Below are 10,931 nucleotides of genomic sequence, written 5' to 3' on the forward strand. Positions count from 1 at the left end.
AGCCGGGAGGCTGGTTGGCTGCCCCCTCTTACCCTTGGCAACTCACTTAATCCCCTCCACACCATTTCCTCCTCAGCAAAAAAGGGAAGGATGAGATCTACCTAGCTCCTAGGGCTGTGGGCGAGAAACGGGAGAGCAAAAGTGATTAGTGCAGCTCAGGAAAACTCTACTGATGACGAAAACAGGACCTGGCTGTTGGGATCATTGATCAGCTTCCAAACAAGAACACGTGACGTCGCTGCGGGACTTGGCGTGTTTTTGCCAAGCACCGTTCTTGTGCTTTTAGTGAATTGATTCATCTAATCCTCACAACAAACCCTATGAAGTGGATGCTATTATTATGCCTCTTCTCAGATGAGAGAAATTCAAGCACAGAGAGATTCAAAAGCAGCCCAGGAGCACGCAGCCGGCCAGTGGCAGGGCCAGGAGTCAAACCCAGGAGGTCCAGCTGCAGGATCTATGTTCTTGACCATGAGGTGGGTCACGGCTTGAGCTGCCTTGCTTCAGCGGTGGGTTTTCTGGCTGAGTTTGCCCTGAAATAACTCATAATGCTTAGTTGTCACAGTGACGTTTTCTAGTCTTTTTTTTTTTTTTTTTTTTACAAAATGTAAATCGTTTTCCTAATTTGTTTTTATATACCAGAGTTGCCCCATCATATTGTTTTGGCCAGCTGGGGACAGCAACCAGCCACACCATTACTAACTATTCCACACCTGGAGGGGTCATGTGCCTCTCACATTAATGTGCAACAGGATTCCAAATCAGTGAAAGGTAATTTAGCATTTTCACTGGCTCTAGAATCAAACAATCAAATATTTACCCCAATTCTTCAACTCAAGGAGTTTTTTTTCTCTTGCAGATACTTACTTGCTCCTTCTCTTCAACGTGCCCCCGACTCCAGAAGTGAACTGTTCCCCTAAAAGACAGCTGACTGGTTGTTGGTGAGTACCCAGAGCATCTTCAGGGAGGAAGTCTCAGCGCTGTGGTGAAGGGCCCTGCATTTGAATGCTGGCTCTGCCATGTGCTAATTTTGTTGAAAATGTAGCTAATGGTGATTCTGACCTCACATGACGGTCGTAGGAATTAAGTGAGATAACCTGTGCAAAGCCTCTTGCGCAAACAGTATTAACTTATTCTCATCTTCAAAGCCAGAGAGTAGTCAGGCAAGGCAACACTCTTTACAGGACACCCACCCAGCACCATGGAACTCTGTGCATTAAATTTAGACATTTCTTCATTTTGCATACAAGAAAAGGAGACCTGTTTTCACTCCAATAACAGGTAGTAGTTTTCCTTGTGAAATGAAATGACTCCCCTCCCCTATCATTATAGTTGACGTGAGACATTAATTTTTTTCCCCAAAAAGCAACCTAGACAATAACTACAGTAATCTACCTAGTGTTCATTATTAGCTCAACACATCATATGATCTATATCATATGTTAGTATTTAATAAAGAATTGGGAAGTTCTGAAAAGGACTCCTTGTTAGTACCCTCAAAATAATTTCGAACGGTTAGTTTAAACATATCTTTACCTTATGCAGCAGAAGAGATTTGAGATTTCTGTGCAGACTTTAATCCCCAATGTTTTATATAGGTCTGCACCTGAGAGGATTAGCATTTTATGAACAAAAGCCAGCCAGTGGAAGTCCAAGTTATTTAGGGTAGCATTACCCACCAGTACCCATGCACATTACTTTGCTAGAATTACTCTCTCTCTTTCTCTCTATCCCTTTCTCAGTTCTCAGTTTTCTGTCTTACACACACACACACACACACACACACACACACACACACACACACACACACTTCTTTCAACATGAAATGGAATCACTCTCAAAAGATCCAGAAATCGTTCCAGCAGAATAGAGGCTGTCCTCTGTGGTATCCAGTGGCTGTGATGCGGTTTGAAATGTAGACTTACGTTTCATTTTAAAAAGGAGTGGGCGGGCGCACAGGTGGGGTTTTGTACAAACCTGCAAGCTGGGTGCTTATCAGCCCAACTCCCGTGGCTGAAGGGAGGGGCACGACTGACGTGGCCTCTGTCCTGGACCCTGATTCCAGCAGCCAGAAATAACATTAAGACTCTACTGAGAGGAGGACGAGAGAACATCTATCCACAAGAAGGGATGTGTGTCAAAGGCTTAAAGTTGCGTAAGGGATAAAGTTAGTTGGGGCAACAGTGAACAGAAAATCAGAAAACTCTTCCCAGTAAAAAGCCAGCCATTGTCATTAATTTCATTGAATAAGGAGCAGTTAAAAAGGAAGGAGGAAAATCATGTGCTCGTTTGGGAAGACTGGAAACCCTTAAAATAGAATATAGGGCATGTAAATTAAAGGCTTAGGCAAATGAGAATTGAATAATCCTTCACATTTATGAGGGACTACGCTTACCCAGTGAGCTGAGTGAGCGACTTAGCTTGAGTAGATATGAGCCTATTTTTATTTATTTCTTTACTCATCTTTGGAAATCTCTTCTCTGCTGTCACTTTTGTTCTTTAGTCCATTTCTTTTAACTCCGGATCTTCATCTGGACACGCTGTGGTCCCATGACTATCCTCGTTCTCACTCCCTTAAATGAAGGGAGGTGACCTGCAGTCTTTTCCAAGCCTGTCATTCAAATACTTTCTTATTCCCCAGATGGTCCAGTCCTGTGACTGACCCTGCTCTCCTGTGACTTATTTCCACCAGGTGTCATCATCCCTTTAAGAAACAGCAAAAAGATGGTCATCATTACAATTTAATAAATAACTCAAAAACTGATCGCAATTTATACGAATATATATATATATACACACACACACACACACACGTTTATTCTACATGCCTTAAAATGAAGAAAAGAACCAAGGAGAAAAATGTTCTGAATCTCCTTTAATCCCACTACCTGGGGAAGGAAACTGAACCAACATTTTTGGGTGTCAATTTTGGGTCTTTTTTGTATAAACCTTATCAAAACTATTTGGCTGAAAATGAAACTGGATAGAAATATGTATCTCTCTTGACCTAGTATGGACTAGTCTATTATTTTAAGAGTTTCTTTTCAATACTTTCTTCAAAAACCATCTTTTCGGTAGCTGCTTTAAGAAACGAATCAGAACTCTACTGCCCGGAGCTGGAATACGTTAGTCCGAGATTCCTAAACACTGCGCTGTGGTGAGGGTACCTCAGAGTTAACTGCAAGCTTTAAAGTACATAGACTCTGGGCTCTTGGAAGTTCTTTTGCAAGATCGAAGAAAGAGTCTAGGACTTTGAACTCCCCGTCTGACAACTGTTCCCGGCGTGTCTATAGCACGGGCACGCAGTAGGTGTCCATCTATAGGGCAGGGGACGTGTGGGTTGTTTTCCCATAGTTGAAGTGCCGGTCCACGAGGAGGGATTAGCCTCCTGCCGGGCTCCGCAGGGCACGCTGATGAAGTAATTTCCCAGGAGGCAGATTTGGGTGCAACAGGAAAGAATTTTGTAACAAGCCGAGCAATGGAACAGTTGGTCTCGGGGAGCCTAGCAGGATGGAAAGTGGGCCAGATTTAGAGTCAGAGGATGCAAGACTGGATAAAGGTTTATGCAGGGTCAAGGAGAAGGCTGCGTACATGCCGCCACTCTGCATATCTCCATCAGTGTGGACTCCGAGGTATCACCGGGCTTTCTTCCAGCTCTCTCACTGGTGGTCCTCAACGAGGGGGAATCCTCCCTCCCTGCAGGGCTGTTTGGCTATTTGGAGACAATCTGGCAATTTTTGCTTGTCACCGCTGGGGGAGGGTGCTATTTGCATCTAGTACAGAGAGGCGGGGATGCTGCCGGACGTTCTACACAGGGCAACCTCCCTCCACTGCCCCCAGCAAAGAACCAGCCCAAAAGTCAGCAGGGCCCAGGCTGAGAACCCCAGTCTAGGCAATGGGTAGGAGTTGGATGCAGGGTAAATTCTAATTGCCATCCTGCAAATACCATCTACCAGGAGGCTGATTCCTGCCGCCTCCATGTCAGGGTCCTCATCCATAAAATGGGTGGGTTGGCATTCACAGAGTGGCTCAGACACACCAGGCTCTGAGCCACATCCTCACAGAGATCCAACATTGCAGCCCCTGGCTTTGTCTGGTTTCTCCCAGAACCAGACCCAGAGACAAGGATTTGAGAGAAAATATTTTATTTGGGGAAGTGAAGAAGGGGGAGAATAATCCAGGGCAAGGGAGGCCACCAGCAGTGGGTGTTTATGAAGCAAGACCTACCGCAGGGGGTGATAAAAGACTTAATCCCGTGGGGGAAGACTTGGAAATGAGGCAAAGTACAGACCTCAGAACTATTCTACTCCAGGTCCAGAGGGTTTCTGGGCTGTCTTTATACCAACACGTCGGCACAGATGCAGAGACAGCAGATGGAGCGCCCTGATGTGTCCGAGGGATGTGAGATGGTATCATTCCTCTTCCCATGGTTAAGAAGCGAAGTTTTATACATCTGAAAGAATCTGGCACAGCGTCTGGTGTCCTAGAAGGTCAACAGTAATATGTCTTGTATTAAATTGTATGCCATTCAAGTCGTGGGTCGGACAAGCAGGGTTCTTTGGAAGGGCTCTGGGTCATTTCTCTGAATCAAATGGAAAGGCTGAGCATTGGGGCTTCAGAAATAACGGGCCCAGGATGGCTCTGGTCCCACATATCCCAGCAGCAGCAGGTGTTCATGGCCTTCTCTTTGAACAGTGCTCTGGGGGCCTCACTGCCGTCACCTTCCGCCTTGTGTAACTGTAGATTCAACATCTGGGGGACGTGACTCTGATTGGTCTTAACTTGGTCATAAGCCCTGCCTCATAGTCAGGGCTGGTCGGGGCGAGAGAAGCATCTGACCACATCACAAGGAGTAGTGCAGGCAACTCCGGGAGGGATGCTGAACCCATAACAAGCAAGAGTTGTGTGTAGCCCTCTTCCTCTCCCTGCCACCCTATGCGTACACACTTTCTTATTTTCATAAATACAATTTCAAAATGGGGACCCATCCTCTCTATAATGGAACATAATCTTAGTCTCATTGGCTATTGCATCTGGAGAGAATGGAGCCATTCTTCAAGTTGAAACCTCTAGACAATGGCATTTCTTCACTAGTTCCATGCTTGTCCCTCAATGGGCAGGCATTCACAGGAGACCAGAGACAGTAACTTAATTGTTTCATCACCATTTACCACAGGCCGCTAGTCCCATCCCAGAATATGAACGAGAGGCTCACTGCTTCTCACGTGACCTTCCCCAAAAATTCTACAGTGGAAGGTTGCTGATCAGACAGATATATGTCCACCATCCTTACTTATAAGGGAGACTATGGTGGTAATTCACTTCCAGGGAGGTGAGGGTCTCAGCGGAAAACTAGAAGTTCCTGAAAAACCCTGGTAACCACTAACATTCCCAAAGTGTGTGATTTTCAGTGTGTTATGCAGAAAATATTTAGTCACAGTGAAGTGCAATTCCAGAATTTCTGGTCCCTCAACTATTTGGTAACACAGTGGCTCAAAGTTCATGATCCGTTCTGTCAAATGATTTAGGGCTGCTGCAATGCCCCCTCATTTGCCAGATTTCTCGGGGAGCCCCTGAGGGTGCCAGAGGAAAGGGTTCATTGATGCTGCTATGGGAGAGGTAAAGATTTAGACCAGCTAGCCCTGTGGAGGCTCAGACATGGGAAGCCTGCACAGCAGGACCTTAAAATGGGACTCTTCTTGTCTTAGTTTGACTGAGACATGAAGATGATGGATTACTTGTCTTGTTAAAGAGAGACCACCACGAGAAATTTTAAAGTAGGAGTTCAAAACACATTCGGGCAACACTTACATTTTGTCAAGCTTGTGGACATAGAAGAATTTGCTTCTATTTCATTTTAAATGCCCTCTATATAATGACAAACATTACCAGTCAGCATGGAAGAAACAGTGTGAGTGAAATCATCCAATACATTTGGAAACAGCAAGTGAAGTTATAGCCCTTTCATCTTAAAAAGTAGCACATGCCTGGTCCTAAGCATTTGGGTCTGCATTTGCTCCCCATAATTTATCCGCCTTATAAAGTGCCTCTGACAGGAAACCATGATGGACTTACATGCATTTCGAAGAAGGGATTTACTTGGTTGTTTGTTTCTATTTTTAATTTTTTCTCAAGCCAGTTCTTAAAACAGATTTCCCCTCAAACAAATTTCATTGTTGTTTTAGAAGAATCTTCGACTGCAACCGTGTGTAAATCACAATTGGTAATTGCCAGGGTTCATGTCATCAAAAGAGCCAAGAATGCTTTGGAGCTGAGCTATGAGCCTGTGATATTAATCACGTGGAGGGACATAATGCTTGGGCAATAGGTTTAGATAAGAAATTCTGAGCGAAATGTCTACGAAATAAGGGTCAGTTCGCTAGTAACATTCCTCTTAAGTTAACATTTAATAAACAATAGCTTTCTGATGCTCACCTTAATCCTAGGATAGATGGAACCAAATGAATCTATCAGTATGGAAAAACAAATCCCTTCACAATAATTCAACTCTGAGAATGAGGATGGGCCCTCAGTTCCAGTTTTATTACCCAGGAAGCAGAAATGACTACAACAAGCCTTCCAGCTCCCCGCCAGACGTGGATGCCTCCAATACCATCTGTTCTTTCCATATTGCCATCAGCTGCTTGGAAATGGCACTTTTTAGAGGGACTTTTTTTAGTGGTAACTAATCATCCTCCAGTTTTAGCAACAGCAGTTGACCTGTGTTCAGAAAGATAATTTTTTCCCAACAGATTTCTACTAGGAAAGAATGTTTACCTGATGGGACTCTTCTGGGATGGGCCACAGTGGAGAATTCCTTTCATTCTTTCCCCTCATTCTAGGGCAGACTCAATTTGAGAAGCACGGGTTCTCATCTAGGGCTGTGCTGTCCTGGGTCTGGGGAGATATGCTGAACGATTTCAGTACCAAGCCAGGTGAAAGGAGTGAGAGGGTCGCGGAGGAGCAGAGAGGGACGGGCAGTTCCATGGGAGCCTAGCCCTCCCGATTTCCAACTGTGGGATCCCAGAGAAGTCACATCCCCGGGCTCCCTTTCCTTCCTCTGTTAGGGATGATAACACCTCTTACATACTTACTGCATAGATCCTTATAGGGGTCAAATGAAACAAAGTATATGAAAGAGCTTTGAAAATTACAAGGCCTGTTCAACATTATCATTAGTTCTTTCAAGAGGAATTTGGATCCTGTGTCATGTGTACCTCAATAACTTACAAAAGAAAGCAAGTGTTCACTTCTGGCCACGGACTGATGAACACGGTGCAGGCGTTCCTTTCCATTCCCAACACATAAAATACCCAATAAAGTATTTCCAAAGATGCTTTAGAAATGCATATCCAAGCTTGAAAGACAGGGAAACCCCTAGATGCCATAAATGAAGGGGGAAATCAAAGCCACAATAATAAGTGAACTAATTTATGCCACTGCAGCGTGGGGTGTATTAGACTTGGGTGCAGGCCTGGCATCCAAAGGCTTTGGGGTTTTGATGCTTTTGGAGGACAGAAGATATGTCCTTGGGCAGACAGGATATGCGATCTGGGTAAATCCAGGTTTGGGGCAGGGCCTGATGTTTATACAACCTGGGGGGAGTGTCCTCTTTAAGGAAAAAAAATTTAATTACAAATACAAAATTTGGTACAAAAGTAATATTTATTTAAAATGAGAAATCACCCAAATTAACAAATTTTAAAAGGTGTAAAAGAGTATTTTTAAAATAATATGTCAATCATGATTTACTATATATAATGAATATAATTATTATAACTATATAATGCATTATATAATTATAACTATATAATATAATAATTATATATATGGAAGCTAAAAAATACAACAAACTAGTGAATGAAACAAGAAAAGGAAGCAGAGTCATAGATATAGAGAACAAACTAGTGGTTACCAGCAGGGAGAGGGAAATACAGGGATAGGAGAAAAAAAAGGCTTATTATGAGATTATATAAAATCATGTGTGTGAAACTTTTGAAAATTGTAAAGCACTATAGAATTTAAAGAATCATTCAATAAAAAAATTTTTTTAAGAGAAAAATAGAGTACATAAAAATAATATATTAATCATGATTTACTGTATATAATTTATAATTATAACTGTATAATACATGATATAATTATAACTATATAATATAATCATTATTATATAATAATATATTAAATACTCTATCAATACATAAACTTCCTACCACACTTTAAGAATATTTCCTAAATTTTTGCCTGCCTACTTTTTGATTACTTTATATGGTAACAATATAATATCATATTTCTTAGAGAAGATAAAACATTAATAAAGTTTTTTTCTTCTGGCATGATTAATTTAAATATGTTATAATTAATGATATTTTGATAAAGTTTCTTTTAGCTTTGTAACCCATTATTGGTAATGTCATATGAATTTTTAGGTTATCAAATTTGCTTCTTTCATACATGACTTGTAAGATTACAGGGCAATTATGAAGAGACTGGCTGTAAATATTCTTTGAATTGACAACACTTGTTGACCAGATTGTGATCTATGCCCTTGTTTTTTTTTTTTTTTTGCCACGTTGGGTCTTCGTTTCTGTGCGCGGGCTTCCTCTAGTTGTGGCGAGCGGGGGCCACTCTTCATTGCGGTGCCCGGGCCTCTCACTGTCGCGGCCTCTCTTGTTGAGAAGCACAGGCTCCAGACACGCAGGCTCAGCAGTTGTGGCTCAACGGGCCCAGTTGCTCCGCGGCATGTGGGATCTTCCCGGACCGGGGCACGAACCCGTATCCCCTGCATCGGCAGGCGGACTCTCAACCACTGCGCCACCAGGGAAGTCCCCCTTTATTTAATTTTTTAATTGAAGTATAGTCGATTTACAATGTTGTGTTCACTTCTGCTGTACAGCAAAGTGATTCCGATACATACTGTATATATATGTATATATTTATATTCTTTTCTGCCTCTTATTTCTGCCTCTTATTTCTCTTATTCTGCCTCTTATTTCTTAGATTCCAAATGGTATTGTCAACTGTAATATGAACTTGATCTCTTTTTAAATGGTATCATGAATACAATCCATTGGCCAAAGAAAAAATAAAAGTGTGTTTGCTATCAAGAGACTAGTAATGCTACCTGACATGGGTACACGTGCTTTTCAGTTTCCAAAACCTGTTGATAAACACTGTCTCATTTGATGCTCACAGCAATTTTGTGGGATCCACAGAAACAGCATCAACGTGTAGGAGGAAAGTTTCAATTAATCGTCTCTATGAGGGCAGCAGCAAGATTAGAGGACAGTAATGTTTATCAGGGTTAAAAGTAAAATAATGAGTCAAATAAAAATAAACTTCATCCATGAAAGAAATAATTGATAAGGTGGACTTCATTCAAATTAAAAACTTCTGCTCTGCAAAGGACAAATATATGTCAAGAGAACAAGACAGGCCACAGGTTGAGAAAAAATATTTGTAAAAGATATATCTGACAAAGGACTGTTATCCAAAATATACAAAGAACTCTTAAAATTCAACAGTAAGAAAATGAACAACTGATTTAAAAATAGGCCACAGCCCTTAACAGACACCTCACCAAAGAAGATACACAGATGGCTAATAACCTTGTGAAGAGATGCTCCATATCATATATCATCAGGGAAATGCCAATTAGAACAACAGTGAGACACCGCCATCCACCTGTTAGAATGACCAAATTCCAGAACACTGACAAGGCCAAATTCTGGTGAAGATATGGGGTAACGGGAACCCTCATTCACCTCTGGTGGGAATGCAAAATGGTCCAGCCCCTTTGGAAGACAGTTTGGTGGTTTCTTACAAAACTAAACATACTCATACCTTAGGATCCAACAACCTTGCTCCTTGGCTTACCCAAAGCGGATAAAAAAGTACGCCCACACAAAAACCTCCATGTGGATGTTGATAGCAGCTTTACCCATAAACTCATAATTGCAAAACTTGGAAGCAAACAAGATGGACTTCAGTAGATAAATGGATAAACAAATTGTGATCCATCTGGATAATGAAATATTATTCAGCGCTAAAAAAAGAAATGAGCTAAAAAAAAGACATAGAGGAATCTTAAATACATATTACTAAGTGGAAGAAACCAATCTGAAAAGTCTATGCACTGTATGGTTCCAACTATACAACATTCTGGAAAAGGCAAAACTATAGTAAAAAGATCAGTAGTTGTCAGGGGTTAAGGGAGAGTTAGGGATAAAAACGGGAATTAAGCACATAGGATTTTTAGGGCAGTAAAACTACTGTGTATGATACTATCATGCTGGGTCCACATCATCATACATCTGTCAAAAGTGATAGCATGTGGGCTTCCCTGGTGTTGCAGTGGTTAAGAATCTGCCTGCCAATACAGGGGACACGGGTTCGAGCCCTGGTCCGGGAAGATCCCACATGCTGCAGAGCAACTAAGCCCGTGCGCCACAACTACTGAGCCTGCGCTCTAGAGCTCGCGAGCCACAACTACTGAGCCCATGTGCCTAGAGCTCATGCTCCACAACAAGAGAAGCCACGGCCATGAGAAACCCGCACACCGCAATGAAGAGTAGCCCCCGCTCACCGCAACTAGAGAAAGTACGCACACAGAAATGAAGACCCAAAGCAGCCAAAAATAAAATAAATTTTTAAAAAAAGTGATAGGACGTACAACACTAAGAATTAAACTTAATGTAAACTATGGACTTTAGGTGATGATGATGTATTGGTGCAGGTCCATATATTGTAAAAAAGGTACCACCCTGGTAGAAATGTTGATGGAGGTTGTGCATGTGAGGGAGTGGGGGTGGTATATGGGAACTCTCCGTACTTACTGCTCAGTTTTACTGTGAACTGAAAACTTCTTTAAAAAATAAAGTTATTAATTAAAAAAGTAAATGACAATAAAAAGCCTCAAGATTTAACATTTC

This window comes from Leucopleurus acutus (assembly GCF_964270905.1).
Source record: "Leucopleurus acutus genome assembly, chromosome: 18".
Taxonomy (NCBI): Eukaryota; Metazoa; Chordata; class Mammalia; order Artiodactyla; family Delphinidae; genus Leucopleurus; species Leucopleurus acutus.